The following is a 13,317-nucleotide window of genomic DNA, read 5'->3' as shown; positions in this document are numbered from 1 at the left end:
TGATGTTGTCCTGTATGATTCTCCTTTTATCCTCATAATACGATACTGCTGCATTTTTAAACATTTTGTAATCAGTTAGAGCAGCGTCAAATGTTTTGTCTCTTGCCTTCCAATTTCGTTTTTGATTTCTAGCGAAATTATCAATCGGCGGATGTTTTACTTTAGATAAAAACATTATTATATAATAACTAACATAAATGTTTATAATAAACACAATAATTACTTGATATATTATAAATTTTACCTGTTCGAAAATAAGCTGGCTGACGATGTTTTTCACAATTTTTTGATGGTTTTGTTAAGAAACATGTCGTTACAAAATAATAAATTGTGAGTTACGAGAATTATTGTGTAAAGTTCTAGTTCCCCCTTTTCCTTCATAATTTGGATTAAGCCGATATTCTCCGAGGAGATAACCGCCGACTAGCCGAAACACAGGGAAAACACGGAAGCCAGAAAGGTGATCGTCGTGGGTAAGTCGTTTTGCCGATATTGTGCCAGTCGTGTCTCGCCGTTGGCATTTTCTGCTTGCCAATCGTTCGAGCAGAATTTCCTCTGAGTGAGAGAGTAAGTTCAGAGGAGTTGATATTTGTTGTTAGTCGAGCCAAGTAAAAGTTTATTAATTTAGCTTCAAAAAATTAATTGGCGTCTGACGGCGAGATTTATTTATTTAAATTTCAAATGATTGTTGTTGAAAGCGTCGGATTTTGCCTGACGTAAAGCAGAAACTTTGAACTAAAATTAAAAATAGTTTAAAATCATACGTCACAAATCTATTGCTTATTTGTTTACTAATAAAAAATAAATTAATAAGAATCAACTATCTTAATATTACATACTTTTATTATTTTAAATATAATTTGAATTACTTCTGTTATACTCAAGAACATAACAAATAATAATTATTAGTTTTATTAATAATATTGCTTTTAATCATCACATTAGATAAAAAGTAATAATAATTTTTAGAAATGCTATCCTAATAAAAAAATTGTTTGTGATTTTTCAGTTAAAAGAAAAATACATACACGCTGGACAAGCATGAGGACATCTTATGTCAAAGCACACAATAAAGGTGTTCCTTACAAGTACCAGCAGTTTATGAATTTTCTGTTACCACATATTACACATAAAAGTAATGTACAAAGTTAATGTTTGAACTCTCATATATTAAATTTAATAAATTTCTACTTTCACAAATACAATTAAATATCTTACTTCAGTTTAGAGATCTCCAGTATTAATGAGTATGATATCTCACAATCAACTCAAGGTGCATCTTTTATAACTGAGTTGAAATTATTGAAGTGCCACAGATTTGGTCAGTAAAAATGCTAAGGAGGAATTGAATGAAAATATGAATGGGTAATTCATTTTTCCTCTTCATTTTCCTCTTCATTTTCATGAATGGGTAATTCATTTTTCCTCTTCATTTTTTACTCAGTCAAATAATGAAAAAATCAGTTTCGGTTTGTTTAAAAAGAAATTATATTTTTTGAAGTATTTCATAAAACATCTCTAATATCACAGAATATTGATATTATATTCTAAACTTTACCTTACAATACTTATTCAATAAATATTATTTAAATAGCTTTTATTTAATATAAAATATGTTAGAGATATATTTCTTTTTCAAGGTAATGGGACTCAATATTATTATCTTACTTTATCACATTTTTCATTTAGTTATAAAATTTAAAAAACTTTGAATTTAATTTGCTTAAAATGTGAAAATTGTTAAATTACAGATTACATAATAATCTTCCTTCTTTGTTTATTTGCACTTTAAAATATCCAAGCTTTATGCCTATCTTACAGTAGGTTGTAACAAATTTTTAATTGTTTGACACACTGCACACAAGATGTGTATTTTAATATAATATTCTCATCGTTGCTTACCAAAATTATATACAAATTTTGTTTCAGAATATTTTGATATTTTAGTTAGTTCAATGTTATACATCTTTCAACATTTTATCCATCTCCTTAAGTATTAATTTATTGTAGGTTGCAAAATTCAAATAAAATATAATTTGGAAAAATTATCTTCTCTTTAATTTTGACTTAGTTAAAAATAACTAATTTTATAGCAAAAATTTATTCACTGATTCAAATAGTAATATTTTACTAATGATATAATTAATATTTACTAATTATTAGTTACATTCACTGTTAGGTTACGTAAAAATGACTGAAATTTATGTTAACTAATTCAATTAGTGAAAATCGACTATTTTTAAAATTATTTATTTACTATTAATTAGTGATTCTAATAATAGAATAATAGAATAAATTCTAATAATAGTGATAGAATAATTAGTTAATTTTTACTAATTGCGAAAGCAAAAAGTTATCCTCGATTTTACTAATAATTTTTTATTTTTAACTAATTCAGATTTAGAGAGTGCCCTATGTCATTTAAGCAGAAAGATATTAAAGAAGACCGCACAACAGATGTAAACAATCTTCCGACTACTTCGGCTATAGCCGATGCTATAAATAATGCAGATTTTATAGCTTACTATTTTCAACAAGGAAATACAAGTGTTTACTCCGTTTCAAGAAATTGGCGATTAAAAACTATAAAGAGAATTGAGTTAGTTTAATATCTTTTATTATTTGTGGACGTTCAAATGAAAAGGGCACTATTGGACTACATGGGCGAATTCATTGCAAAATTTGAAAAAATTTTAGTGGTCATAGAACTTTTTTTGGTGAAAAATTTGATGAGTTACAAAATTTCAAAATTTGGAACGTCAAAACCTTATTTCGTGAAAAACAGAATTAAATATTGTGATATTTCAGGTTCTGCTAGAAAGTTATTATTATAAGAATTGTTTCCAGTCTAGGACACCTTAAAGATGAAAAACCAATAGGTTATAAATTTTTCTACTGCTCCATTTTAAAATACGAAATACTTTTGCAAAGGACCGACAAAATGGGCCTTTTTCTTTTTTCTAAAGAACCAATGAAATCAAATACTTTAATTAACGATAAATTAATGAAAACCTCATGATTTGACTTGGCAAAACATGTACATTGATAATAAAAAATAAAAAAATTATGACTACTCTATAATTATTAAATTGTGGTTTTCTTGAAAAAAACTGAAAAACTGTTGGTAGAGCTGTTCGTCCAATGCGGTGAACTGCTGCGTTAAAAAGAAACGCACAGCTCACTATATTTTTGGGCGAGTTACTCTCGTTTTTGGTCGAGCAAGTCTCCTTTTTGATAAAGCTGCTGACCTTTTTGTCAAGCAGCCGCTCGCCAACGCCTTTGGTACTCAAGTTTAGGAGAGCAACTCGCCTAATTTTGATAGAGCTGTGAGTTTAAACTTAAGTAGCGCTGCACAACAGTCAATAGCGGAACTGCTCTACCAACAGTTTTTCAGTGTAGAATTGAAAAATGGGCCCTTTTCATGTAGATGTCCACATTTCCTTAACTTATGATTGAGTTGTAAAAACTTAATATAATAATTTATTCATGAATTTTACATATTCTGATTATAATATGAAGCGATTTTAGTGATACAAAAAAGTTGTCTCTGCATTCGGCGGTACAGAAAATCAGGAGATAAATAAAATAAAACAAAAACCTAGAATTATTGAAAACATTCGACTCGAAAAACCATACGTATTCAATAAACAAACAAACAGATATGAATTACCTAAAAGTGATTTATTAAAATCTCCGACGGCTAAAGAAATAACTAATTCAGTGACATGTTTCTTAACAAAACCTTAAAAAATTGTGGAAAACATCGTCAGCCAGCTTATTTTCGAACAGGTAAAATTTATAATATATCAAGTAATTATTGTGTTTATTATAAACATTTATGTTAGTTATTAACTATAATAATCGTCGTATTCTGTCCATTCTGTCCATTCTGTCCACACTTGAAGTTAAACTATTGTGCATGCTTTTGTTTTTTTGATATATTCTGATAGATAATATTATGCGTCATTATTTTTTCACTAATTTTTTAATTTAATAATTTATTTATTTATTTATTTATTCAGAATAAACGGGTCAAGCCCTTTCGTACATTAAGTACTCTTACAATCTAAGAAAAATATACAAACTCAATAATATTTACCAAACGCTAGGCAAGCTTATGTTTGACTAGTACCGAAAACAATTCTACGCAGTGCTGTGTTAAATCTCAATGCGTTATTGTCAAAGAAGTTTAATTCACTTGATATTAAATTTGCTTCTCTAGTAATTCTATTAAACATAGTATTATTAACATAATTTGCTCTGTGAAAAGAAACGAAGAACAATGTATAGTGCCTTGTGATTCGTCTAGGAACCGAAAGATTAATCATCGACAAAAGTGACGGACAATAAATCGCTCCATTCATCAACTTATAAAGAAAAAACATGTCATTATAAAGATACCTAGAGGTAATCAACGGGACTCCCATAACACTACGCAGTTCATTGTAATCATGGGTATGCCTATCAAAAGAAATATTAAGAATTCTAGCCGCAAATCTCAAAAATCGATTTTGTACACGCTCAATTCTCAAAATATTAAAAACATAATAAGGTGACCAAATAATGCAGGCATACTCAAGTATCGATCTAACAAGTGTGAAGTATAGTGTTCTAAGAGTTCCCAGGTTACGAAACACAGATGCACACCTCATCACAAACCCCAATGATCTTAGTGCTTTAGTAACAATCTCAGAGATGTGATCATTAAATGAGTAATTACTTGTAAATAAAACTCCTAAATCACGTACTCTTGTTACCCTTGTTAAGTCCTGACCATCAATGATATAATTAAATAAATCGACACTACCTTTTGAGTATGAAACTACATAACTTTTATTAATATTTACTGTTAAATGATTTTTTTGACACCATGTAGCCAATCTTACCAAGTCTCTTTGTAAACGCTTGCAGTCCTTTTCAAAAGTAGATTTTTTAATAATTTTATAATATTTAAGGTCATCTGCGTATAGCAAAAACAAAGAGTGCTTGTAAATAGGTTTTGTATCATTCATATATAATACAAACATGAGTGGGCCAAGACTAGATCCCTGGGAAACTCCAGATGTAGCCAAAAATGGTTCACTGTACTCATTATTAACCTTAACAACTTGATACCTGTCAGAGAGATAACTTTTAAAAAAAGCAATTAAATTATCAGACACACCCAATAATTTCAACTTTCTAAGCGAAATGCCATGATCTACCCTGTCGAATGCCTTAGAGATATCTGCATATACCACATCAACTTGAGAGCCGTATTTAATATTTTCTGCTATAAAATTAGTAAAAATTCCCAAATTAGTAATTGTAGAGCGACCCCTTACAAATCCATGTTGTTCCTCAATAATTACATCCGAAACAGCAGAATAGAGATTATCAAAAATTAAACTCTCAAATACCTTGGAAAAGGTATTTAAAAGTGTAATTGGTCTGTAATTCTGTACATTATTTTTATTTTCAGACTTGTAAACAGGCACTATTATTCCTCTCCTCCATTCATACGGGAACACATAATTTTGTAAAGATTTATTAAACAATATAAACAAAGGTTCAATAATAGCACAGCCACATAATTTAACAATGGATGGAGGAATCTTATCATATCCCGCACCCTTATTAATATTTAAATCCTTAATTTTATTGAAGATGTCATTTCTAGAGATAAATATAAAATTGAGATTAACATCAGCAGTCTGTCCAGGGGATGAATCTGGGACTGCAGTCAAAGGAAAAGAATAAACTGATTTAAAATGTCTTGCAAAGAGATTAGAAATTTTTAAAGACGTGTCACCAGTTTCATCCCCCAAAAACATAAATGTAGGAATTTTTTGTTCCTTGCGTGTTGAATTTACATAATTCCAAAAGTATTTAGGATTATTTAAAATAGTATTCTCAGTACTCAAAATATAATTATTATAACACACTGTAGACAAAAATTTACAATCACGACGTAGTTTAGAAAAAAGCAAATAATTTTTATCACTTCTATGCCTGACATATTTTATATGAGCTGCCTTTTTTGCAAAAACAAGATCTTTTAACTCTGCCGTAAACCAGACAGGAAAATTAGATGTTTTACTACATTTTAGAGGAATGCATAGATCAAAAATTGTATACAAATAATCATAAAAAACCCCAACTGCTACATTAACGTCTTCATCATTTAGAAGTACATTCCAATTAGTATCATTCAACATCGTAACAATAACGGCAACATCTGCTTTCTTAAAATCATAACCATAATTATTTCTAATATTATTAGATTTTCCATCATTAACATTTAATCTTTTTACTAACAAATTAATTAACAAAGGCGGATGATATTTATCAATAGGTAAAATTGAATCATTTAATATCTCAATAGAAAAATTATCAGGGTTACAAAAAATTAAATCCAAGATAGAACCATGTATATTTAATTTTGTATTAATTTGCGATAGTCCAATAAAATTAATAGTGTCAAGCAATAAAGATGCTACTTGGTTCTGTTGATATGTCAAAAAAGTATTAAGATCAATCTGCGAAATAACTCCACTGAAAAACTGAGTAAGAAACGGTAAATTAAAGTCCCCCATAATTAAAAAATTAGCATTATTATATTGCACACTTAATTCTTCGAGTATATTACACACTTCCAAGAATAAAGTGTAAGATGAATTCGGGGGTATATAAAAAGTACCAAGAATATACAAAGTATTACGTAGGGGAATGTAAGGTATCGTGGCGTGTAAGGTATGGTGGCGGACTTGTCAAATCTGGTATGTAACGTCACATCTGAAGCGCCTTATCACTATGGTCGATGTCTTTTATCGTGATGACATTTTATATGCAGTAGTATTAATGATCAAACGCGTGCTTTGTACTTTAAGTGATTTTGAATAAAAAAAGTAGTGAAAAAAAGAAAAAAAGTTTTATTTGATATGTGTGTTAACAGCGCTAGAGTGAAGATTTTTTAAAAATTGAGTCTGGTAAATGTATGGAACGTATTGTTTAGACCTTAAACAACAGTTTTTTGTATTTTACATTTTTCTCAATTCGCGCTGTATGAAAGTAACACCATCATATTTTCATCAATAGCTTGTAAGGTATGATGGCGCAATTTTTGTAACGTACAGTGGCGGATCATTTTTTGCACGAGTTTCTATTTTCTTTGCATTTTTTGTGTACTAATGCCTCATGTGCTCCAACACAACAATTCTCGAATATGTGACACTTGCGGTCTTCTCTTATTCCAGTTGCGTTAAAACAGCCACCAGCACGCATTGGCGGTCGTTTAAGGACCAAGGGTATAAGTATCCTTTGTTCGCGCCCACTTGGCTTGGTATTTTTCCGGCACGTGAGATAATCTGAACGGGAGGTTTGACGTCGAGGTATAAGGATGTGCACCGTCGATTATTGTCGGCACCATTAGAACTCGACTGTCGATAAACCGGTTGTACTCAGGAGAGGTTTTCTACAGTTTCCCTCTTCTCTGGCGAGAAAACCCATTGACGGGTGGTCCAGGCGGAATGCGAGTACTCCTAATAAAAGTCGGCTGTAGACGCAAATTAGGTTAATATATAGAAAAATTTCTAAGTAGAATGGTTATGCTTAATCCAAAAAAGTATTTCTCGGGGACTCTTGTCGAAGTGCGTAAGGCCAATAGGGCAGGAGTATAAACAATTAAAAAAAACAGCCACCAGCTACTTCACATGTCCAAATTGTAACCATAACTGAAGTGAAACTTTTTTTTCTATAATGTAAAATCATCAGTTTTTTCTCTTTTTGTTATGTTTTATCATTTCTAGTAGTTTTAATAAATAATTTTAACATCTACATAATATTTTAGTTAAATACACCAAATGCGTCACCATACCTTACAACTGTCAAAAATAAAAAAAATCTGTTTTTTGCGCCAAGAGCTGTAAAATTTCACTGAATTTAAATTTTAACAGCCGCCTCTGACAGAAATATGCTTAATAGATGTCAGCAACTGCCCGCTTTTGAAATTTTGAAAAATATTGTTTTTTGAAAGAGAGAGATGCAAAAAAGAAAGTGTCCGCCACCATACCTTACACTCCCCTATCTTAAATTTAACAAATAAGTGCTCAACATTAGGTGATGAAGTAGTAATTAAAGAACTACATAAGTCTGTTTTCACCGCAATCAATACCCCTCCTCCTCTCGTTTTCCCACTTGTTACACTGTTTCTATCAAATCGGTAAACGTCAAAATTAAAAAAACCCAATTCTCCTGAATTTATACTATCACTTAACCAGGTTTCAGTAAAGACAAAGACACTATAAGTATATAATGAAATCCTTTGCCTCATTTCGTGAATTTTAGTACGTACACCCCTGACATTTTGATAGTACACTTGAATGAATGTATAGAAATCAGAAGAAGAAGAAGGGATATTACACACATCACTATGTGTTATAGACACTCCTAAATTTCTTACGGCGGCCCGCCCACTTGCACAGTGAGTGTTGCCGTGCGTTTTTGGATAGGGGGGAAATTGACTAATGTGGGGACCCCACGACGAAACACCATCGTAATATTCGTTTCTCCCTCCTGTCGACGCACAGCTAACTGCCCCTTCACACAACGGATCTCCTCTCTCTGCATAACCGTTTTGTCGTTCGTCAACCAAATGTTCTTCAAGTCTAAAGATCTGACAGGATCTTTTTTTGCCAAAACGAACGACCTCAGTATTGCCTGAGATTTCTCCTCCCTCGTACACACAATCTTCACTGGGCGAGGCCTTTGAGAGACCTGCGCATTAGAACCAATTCTGAATGTTTTTATGCTATCAAGATCAGCCAACTTAGTGAAATCTTTCAATTTATTAATAACAATAGTTTTTAGTGCATTTGTGTCTGATGTACCACTGTCACCCTCAGGAAGACCAAACAAAACAAGATTACGTTTTCTCTCATCGCGATTAGCAATTTCATTAATACATACATTTGTATCCATCTTTGAGTCTACTTTTTCCAAACGGTTCTCACATTTGTCTAGTCTCCCCTCCACAACTTTAAGACGATCTGACAAACCTATCATCCTACCTTCTATGTTCGCAACTCTAGAAAGAGTTTCATCAAGCTTTCCGTTAACTTCCGAGAAATTCTGCCTCATCGTAATTTCATTCTGAGCTACTGTCTTAGTTAAATCCTTGCTTATTGCAAGCTTTATGCCTATCTTACAGTAGGTTGTAACAAATTTTTAATTGTTTGACACACTGCACACAAGATGTGTATTTTAATATAATATTCTCATCGTTGCTTACCAAAATTATATACAAATTTTGTTTCAGAATATTTTGATATTTTAGTTAGTTCAATGTTATACATCTTTCAACATTTTATCCATCTCCTTAAGTATTAATTTATTGTAGGTTGCAAAATTCAAATAAAATATAATTTGGAAAAATTATCTTCTCTTTAATTTTGACTTAGTTAAAAATAACTAATTTTATAGCAAAAATTTATTCACTGATTCAAATAGTAATATTTTACTAATGATATAATTAATATTTACTAATTATTAGTTACATTCACTGTTAGGTTACGTAAAAATGACTGAAATTTATGTTAACTAATTCAATTAGTGAAAATCGACTATTTTTAAAATTATTTATTTACTATTAATTAGTGATTCTAATAATAGAATAATAGAATAAATTCTAATAATAGTGATAGAATAATTAGTTAATTTTTACTAATTGCGAAAGCAAAAAGTTATCCTCGATTTTACTAATAATTTTTTATTTTTAACTAATTCAGATTTAGAGAGTGCCCTATGTCATTTAAGCAGAAAGATATTAAAGAAGACCGCACAACAGATGTAAACAATCTTCCGACTACTTCGGCTATAGCCGATGCTATAAATAATGCAGATTTTATAGCTTACTATTTTCAACAAGGAAATACAAGTGTTTACTCCGTTTCAAGAAATTGGCGATTAAAAACTATAAAGAGAATTGAGTTAGTTTAATATCTTTTATTATTTGTGGACGTTCAAATGAAAAGGGCACTATTGGACTACATGGGCGAATTCATTGCAAAATTTGAAAAAATTTTAGTGGTCATAGAACTTTTTTTGGTGAAAAATTTGATGAGTTACAAAATTTCAAAATTTGGAACGTCAAAACCTTATTTCGTGAAAAACAGAATTAAATATTGTGATATTTCAGGTTCTGCTAGAAAGTTATTATTATAAGAATTGTTTCCAGTCTAGGACACCTTAAAGATGAAAAACCAATAGGTTATAAATTTTTCTACTGCTCCATTTTAAAATACGAAATACTTTTGCAAAGGACCGACAAAATGGGCCTTTTTCTTTTTTCTAAAGAACCAATGAAATCAAATACTTTAATTAACGATAAATTAATGAAAACCTCATGATTTGACTTGGCAAAACATGTACATTGATAATAAAAAATAAAAAAATTATGACTACTCTATAATTATTAAATTGTGGTTTTCTTGAAAAAAACTGAAAAACTGTTGGTAGAGCTGTTCGTCCAATGCGGTGAACTGCTGCGTTAAAAAGAAACGCACAGCTCACTATATTTTTGGGCGAGTTACTCTCGTTTTTGGTCGAGCAAGTCTCCTTTTTGATAAAGCTGCTGACCTTTTTGTCAAGCAGCCGCTCGCCAACGCCTTTGGTACTCAAGTTTAGGAGAGCAACTCGCCTAATTTTGATAGAGCTGTGAGTTTAAACTTAAGTAGCGCTGCACAACAGTCAATAGCGGAACTGCTCTACCAACAGTTTTTCAGTGTAGAATTGAAAAATGGGCCCTTTTCATGTAGATGTCCACATTTCCTTAACTTATGATTGAGTTGTAAAAACTTAATATAATAATTTATTCATGAATTTTACATATTCTGATTATAATATGAAGCGATTTTAGTGATACAAAAAAGTTGTCTCTGCATTCGGCGGTACAGAAAATCAGGAGATAAATAAAATAAAACAAAAACCTAGAATTATTGAAAACATTCGACTCGAAAAACCATACGTATTCAATAAACAAACAAACAGATATGAATTACCTAAAAGTGATTTATTAAAATCTCCGACGGCTAAAGAAATAACTAATTCAGTGACATGTTTCTTAACAAAACCTTAAAAAATTGTGGAAAACATCGTCAGCCAGCTTATTTTCGAACAGGTAAAATTTATAATATATCAAGTAATTATTGTGTTTATTATAAACATTTATGTTAGTTATTAACTATAATAATCGTCGTATTCTGTCCATTCTGTCCATTCTGTCCACACTTGAAGTTAAACTATTGTGCATGCTTTTGTTTTTTTGATATATTCTGATAGATAATATTATGCGTCATTATTTTTTCACTAATTTTTTAATTTAATAATTTATTTATTTATTTATTTATTCAGAATAAACGGGTCAAGCCCTTTCGTACATTAAGTACTCTTACAATCTAAGAAAAATATACAAACTCAATAATATTTACCAAACGCTAGGCAAGCTTATGTTTGACTAGTACCGAAAACAATTCTACGCAGTGCTGTGTTAAATCTCAATGCGTTATTGTCAAAGAAGTTTAATTCACTTGATATTAAATTTGCTTCTCTAGTAATTCTATTAAACATAGTATTATTAACATAATTTGCTCTGTGAAAAGAAACGAAGAACAATGTATAGTGCCTTGTGATTCGTCTAGGAACCGAAAGATTAATCATCGACAAAAGTGACGGACAATAAATCGCTCCATTCATCAACTTATAAAGAAAAAACATGTCATTATAAAGATACCTAGAGGTAATCAACGGGACTCCCATAACACTACGCAGTTCATTGTAATCATGGGTATGCCTATCAAAAGAAATATTAAGAATTCTAGCCGCAAATCTCAAAAATCGATTTTGTACACGCTCAATTCTCAAAATATTAAAAACATAATAAGGTGACCAAATAATGCAGGCATACTCAAGTATCGATCTAACAAGTGTGAAGTATAGTGTTCTAAGAGTTCCCAGGTTACGAAACACAGATGCACACCTCATCACAAACCCCAATGATCTTAGTGCTTTAGTAACAATCTCAGAGATGTGATCATTAAATGAGTAATTACTTGTAAATAAAACTCCTAAATCACGTACTCTTGTTACCCTTGTTAAGTCCTGACCATCAATGATATAATTAAATAAATCGACACTACCTTTTGAGTATGAAACTACATAACTTTTATTAATATTTACTGTTAAATGATTTTTTTGACACCATGTAGCCAATCTTACCAAGTCTCTTTGTAAACGCTTGCAGTCCTTTTCAAAAGTAGATTTTTTAATAATTTTATAATATTTAAGGTCATCTGCGTATAGCAAAAACAAAGAGTGCTTGTAAATAGGTTTTGTATCATTCATATATAATACAAACATGAGTGGGCCAAGACTAGATCCCTGGGAAACTCCAGATGTAGCCAAAAATGGTTCACTGTACTCATTATTAACCTTAACAACTTGATACCTGTCAGAGAGATAACTTTTAAAAAAAGCAATTAAATTATCAGACACACCCAATAATTTCAACTTTCTAAGCGAAATGCCATGATCTACCCTGTCGAATGCCTTAGAGATATCTGCATATACCACATCAACTTGAGAGCCGTATTTAATATTTTCTGCTATAAAATTAGTAAAAATTCCCAAATTAGTAATTGTAGAGCGACCCCTTACAAATCCATGTTGTTCCTCAATAATTACATCCGAAACAGCAGAATAGAGATTATCAAAAATTAAACTCTCAAATACCTTGGAAAAGGTATTTAAAAGTGTAATTGGTCTGTAATTCTGTACATTATTTTTATTTTCAGACTTGTAAACAGGCACTATTATTCCTCTCCTCCATTCATACGGGAACACATAATTTTGTAAAGATTTATTAAACAATATAAACAAAGGTTCAATAATAGCACAGCCACATAATTTAACAATGGATGGAGGAATCTTATCATATCCCGCACCCTTATTAATATTTAAATCCTTAATTTTATTGAAGATGTCATTTCTAGAGATAAATATAAAATTGAGATTAACATCAGCAGTCTGTCCAGGGGATGAATCTGGGACTGCAGTCAAAGGAAAAGAATAAACTGATTTAAAATGTCTTGCAAAGAGATTAGAAATTTTTAAAGACGTGTCACCAGTTTCATCCCCCAAAAACATAAATGTAGGAATTTTTTGTTCCTTGCGTGTTGAATTTACATAATTCCAAAAGTATTTAGGATTATTTAAAATAGTATTCTCAGTACTCAAAATATAATTATTATAACACACTGTAGACAAAAATTTACAATCACGACG

This window comes from Leptopilina heterotoma, unplaced genomic scaffold, assembly GCF_015476425.1.
Source record: "Leptopilina heterotoma isolate Lh14 unplaced genomic scaffold, ASM1547642v1 Lhet_569, whole genome shotgun sequence".
In the NCBI taxonomy this organism is placed as follows: Eukaryota; Metazoa; Arthropoda; class Insecta; order Hymenoptera; family Figitidae; genus Leptopilina; species Leptopilina heterotoma.
The sequence above is the reverse complement of the archived record's forward strand: the minus strand, read 5'-3'. Positions refer to the sequence as shown.